The 4,580-nt window shown below is 50.3% G+C and overlaps 1 long non-coding RNA gene across 2 annotated transcripts; it reads right to left on the reverse strand.

Annotated features, from left to right (window-relative positions):
- Positions 1–406: 406 nt before the first annotated feature.
- Gm38492 lies at positions 407–4,221 on the reverse strand. Of its 2 annotated transcripts, XR_868028.2 has the most exons (3): positions 3,889–4,221; positions 2,328–2,452; positions 407–975 (listed from the first exon to the last, which is right to left on the reverse strand). It is a non-coding gene; the product is annotated as a predicted gene, 38492 (long non-coding RNA). The 2 variants fall into 2 exon arrangements; XR_376561.3 differs by having other exon boundaries at positions 2,328–4,192.
- Positions 4,222–4,580: the final 359 nt, after the last annotated feature.

Here is a 4,580-nt window from a genome sequence, read left to right on the forward strand (position 1 = left end):
GGTGGAAGAAACATGAGCAGAGGGAGCGTTATGAATGGCGAGCAGCAGGGAGGATTTTTCTCACCCCAGTCCAGAAGCCAGGCTGGGGGCTCTGAGATGCCCCTGGAGCTCTGTGGGGCAGCACAAGTGGTAAGAAATGGCTAGCTTAAGGAAGCACTGGGGCCATGTCCCGGTGGAGGTGAGATTCCTCTAGTGTCAGAGAGGAGGGCAGGAGGGAGGCATGGGCTGGAGCCACACCCTAGCACACACCAAAATCCTGCATACTGACGGTGGGTGTTCTGGTCTCCACCAGGAGTAGTCTTATCAGGTCTCACTTAGTAGAGAGCTAAGCATGGTACCAGAGATAGGTGGGTACTGAGGGTTACCTAATCTCTACTCTCCCCCACCCAAACATACACACAGAGGGTTATATGGCACACAAGAGGATAGCTGTCTTTTAGAACCATTTCCTGCCCCAGGTTGTACATGAGAAACATTGTCCACCTCCCAGGCTCAGGTCCCAGACCTCCATTCCAGATTCTCCTGGATTGAATCCTTGCCTGAGACCCAGACACTGGGTGGGGAAGCCCCTGAAGGTCCCAATCCGACCAGTAGATGTTGCTGGCTTCTGACTGTCCACTTTACAAGAAGCACTGGGGCTCTGGTATAATATGCTCCAGGAGGGATGAGGCCACAAGAAAAGTGGCTTCCCCAGTTTCCTTAAAGAGGTCAGATGATGCCAAGAGAGATGGCCTAGAGGACAAGTGGGGCAGAAACACAATGTCCTGAAGAAAATGACATCTTTTTTGCAGAGTTGCAGCTTCAGGAGGAGCAGCTATGTGCTGTAATGCCCAAAATGCCAGCTGTCCAGGAGCCCACAGCCTTCAGATCCTCAGTCGTCCAGAGCCAGACATTCTGGGTGTGCATTTAGAGGATCAGCTGCACGTTGTTTTTCCTCTTCCTCCTCCTCGGGCCTGACTTGGGGACTGAGGACCCCTGTGACAGGCAAGGAAACATTTAATGAGTTTGTATTCCCCTGACAGCACAGTGACTGACAGCCGCCCCAGGGGGTCACTACTCTTCCTGTGTCCTGAAAGAGGATAGATACATCAGCTGTGGGTCCCCTTCTGCATGTGTACATATGAACATATATCTGTCCCTGTCCCTGTCCCCGCCCCCGCCCCCGCCCACTCCTGAGTGTGTACCTGGGCAGGGCTGGAACCAGAGATAACATTCCAACTAACAGAGACAGCTGTGAGTTAAGAGAGGGGAAGGAATTTAGGTAACTACCTTGAGCCTAGCTCTCCACCTGGTTGCCTTGGGTCACTCTCTTCTCAAGACCAACCTAAGCCAGGAGGTGGGAGGGAGCCTGAGGCTGCCCACGGTGGGGTTGGAAGGAATCTGGGGGCATGGTCGATGTGGAGGCCTGAGTCTGCATGGGTAATGAGGCCAGGGACTGACTTGTCAATAGCATTTAAGTACTTTTCTCCCATTTTCAGGCCAGACTGAATTATTTATTTGTTTCTGGTCAATTGCTGGTAATGTCATTAGCATTTGTCCATCAAAGGTAAGGAGCAGAGTATGAGTGTCCCCCTCCACTAACCCCCACATCCCAAACTGCCTCTCAGAGGTCAATCCACCCAGTTCCTTGCCCCTGTCCTCTTCTGGTCCAGAGACCAACCCTGTGTAGTATCATTTCTCCTACTCAGCCCTGATTCGTAAACCACAGTTCCCTTTTCCATTCAGACCAGACTCCCAGGACGAGCTCCTTTCACCCCATATCAAACCCTCAGATGGGGATAGCCCTTCGTGGTCTTCAATCAGTTCCCCCAGGGCTTCTTCGGGCCAGGATCTCAGTCTGGGTCTCTATAACAGAGCCTTAGCCCTAGCTTTAGTACAGGTGGCTCTCTCCACTCAGTGGGGTATACTGAAAGGAGTCCAGAGGATTAGTGCCCATCGAAGGGCTGTTGATCCACACCTACCCTCCTAGCATCTAGGCTGGGGGCTTCTGAAACCAGGCTTCTCACGGGCAGCCTAATCTGTGTCCATCCTCTCCAATGTAGGATTTGAAGAATAAAGTGAAGGGTGAGATTTTCTTGAGAGTGTGTGTGTGTGTGTGTGTGTGTGTGTGTGTGTGTGTGTGTGTGTAGGAAATTTACAGAGAAGGCTCTAGGGAAGTACTGGCAGAAGCAGCAGTATTGAGGAAGAGGTCCAGTATGATACAATGGTTCTAGGGACTCAGTCAACTCCACAGCCCAATCTAATGTGGCATTTCAGCATTGCTCCAGATTGAAGGTGGGGGGCCATGTAATCCTATTCTTGCATCACCTCATGATCTATAGACTTACCTGAGGAGAGTATGGTCTTGGGGGAGCAGCTGAGGGCAAATCCAGAGGAGGAACTCAAATGTGGTCAGCAGCAAACAGTCCCAGGAGTTGCAGGAATGAATAAACCTAACAGCTCCCAAGGCCACCTATAACAGACACAGTGAGCAGCATGGATAGACGAATGGGACATAGCAGATAGCTCAGTGCATGAAGAAATAGGTAGCTACAAAAGTTAGAGGATGGAGGTAGAGAAAAAGCCCAGTGGTTAAAAACACTTACTACTCTTATGCTTTGATTTCAAACTCACTTGACCAGAGGCTCACAACTGCCTGTGGCTCCAGCTCCAGGGGAACTGACACCCTCATTACAGGCATGACCTGACAGTGTGTGTGTGTGTGTGTGTGTGTGTGTGTGTGTGTGTGTGTGTGTGTGTGACACAATTTCAAAAACACTTAAAATAGTTGGGGATGTAGCTGGACAAGGCAGTGGGGGTGGATACAGGAGGTTGAAAAGTTTTCAGGGTAACAAAGGGTGATGGGCAGACAGGGTTGGTGATCTTTCTTCTTCTTCTTCTTCTTTGCCTGCTGGGGCTGGCAGCTTCAGTGGATGAAGAAGGCTCCCCCAGCTCTGCAGCTCCTTCTCCTCAGTCGCTAAGCAGGATTAGCCTCCTCTTCCTCAGGAGGAGGGGGCTCAGCTCCTGCATCAGCCACCAGCTCTGGCCCTAATCCCCCTAGCTTTCTAATCCATCCACGACTTTTCTTAGGCATTAGCGTTGGGCTCTCAGCTCCCAAAGCACCACCCTGAAGATGGGAGCTGGGCTCTGAAGGGAATTAGGCCAGCCTCAGAGGATGGCTGGGCTGACAACTGGAGGGACTCTGGGCATTCCATTTATCTCTCTGCTTTTCCCCTTTAGTCCCCCCAACACACAATATACCCACCAAGAAAGGGTCTAGGGTCCTTTCCAGACCACTGATAAAACTAGGTGTGGAAGGACAGAGTGGGTCAAAGGAAGTACTCTTCTGGGCTACTGAATATAGAGACAGTACCAAATGAAGATATGAGGGTAACTCAAGGCTGGTGCATGAGACAGGGGAGTTCAGAAAATTGTCATGAGAAAGATGGAAGATAAACTGAGGCCAAATTGAGATGGGCCTTGAATGCGAGCTGAGAGATTCGAATCCTCCCCTGGGGGAAGTAAGAAATCATAAAAGGAAAGCACAGAGCCATGGCTTGGTGCCTGGGAAGGACTGTCAGAGACTGAGCTAAAACTGAGAAGTGGTGCCCCAATAAGACCCAGAGAGGACACTGCCCAAGGTCACTGAGTGCCAGCTCCAGGCTTGTTCAGGCAGCATAAGTAATTCCCCGTGTTGCCACAGGGACAAATGTAGCCTGGCTGGAGGCTCTATATGCACCTGTCTGGGAGCAGAGCTATGATGCCCTGGGAGATAAGGTGAAACCACAGACCATTAGCTACCCATAGTTGCCCTTCTGCATCTCCTTCTCATCTATTATATGATTTAGGAATCGTTGACAAAAGACCAATTATAGTAGAGGGCAGGAAACGGTGCAGAGTCGGCAGTACCTTCCTCTGGCATTCCCCAGGATGCTCCTCTGGGATGGACAACCTGTCAGCTCCACCCCAGGCCTGGAGAGTGACCATGAGCTTCTTCTTGTAGTAGCCTGAGCATGGAATGTAGAAGGCAAGAGGACATATGAGCCCAGGGAGTCCTTGGTCCTGGAAATCAGGAGGGGCCTGTTCAGTAGCTGCTTCCTCAGAAAGCAGCCTTCGCTCTCTTCCCAAGCCCACCCTAGGTTAAACCATCTGCAAATAGCACCGGAGCGGCTCACTAAGCCATAAACTTTACTCAAAGTCTCAGCTGTTGATCACTTCTTAAAAAAAAAAAAAAAAAAAAAGGGAGAAGAAGAAAAGAAAGAAAAATAAAAAAGAAAGAAAAAACCAGATGGGACAAATGAGGCTTAAAAAGATGTCACCTTCCCTGACCTCACATAGAAAGTGACAGCACTGAAACGAAGGAGGCCGAGGAAAGGACATCCATTCACAATCAAAGCAGAGTAGAGGACAGCAGTGGCAAGCCTGACGCGTGGAATCTGATGGATGTCCCAGAGGGGACACTCTGCTTCCGGGAAGATGGCCTCCTGAGCCTCTGGTTTCTCAGTTGGAAATGAGTTAATAATTCTAACTGACAAGACAACTATAGTCCAAGTGTAGTAGTGTAATCCATGTACAGGATCCCAGTGAGACATGGGAAGGGC

This window comes from Mus musculus, chromosome 4, assembly GCF_000001635.26.
Source record: "Mus musculus strain C57BL/6J chromosome 4, GRCm38.p6 C57BL/6J".
Lineage (NCBI taxonomy): Eukaryota > Metazoa > Chordata > Mammalia > Rodentia > Muridae > Mus > Mus musculus.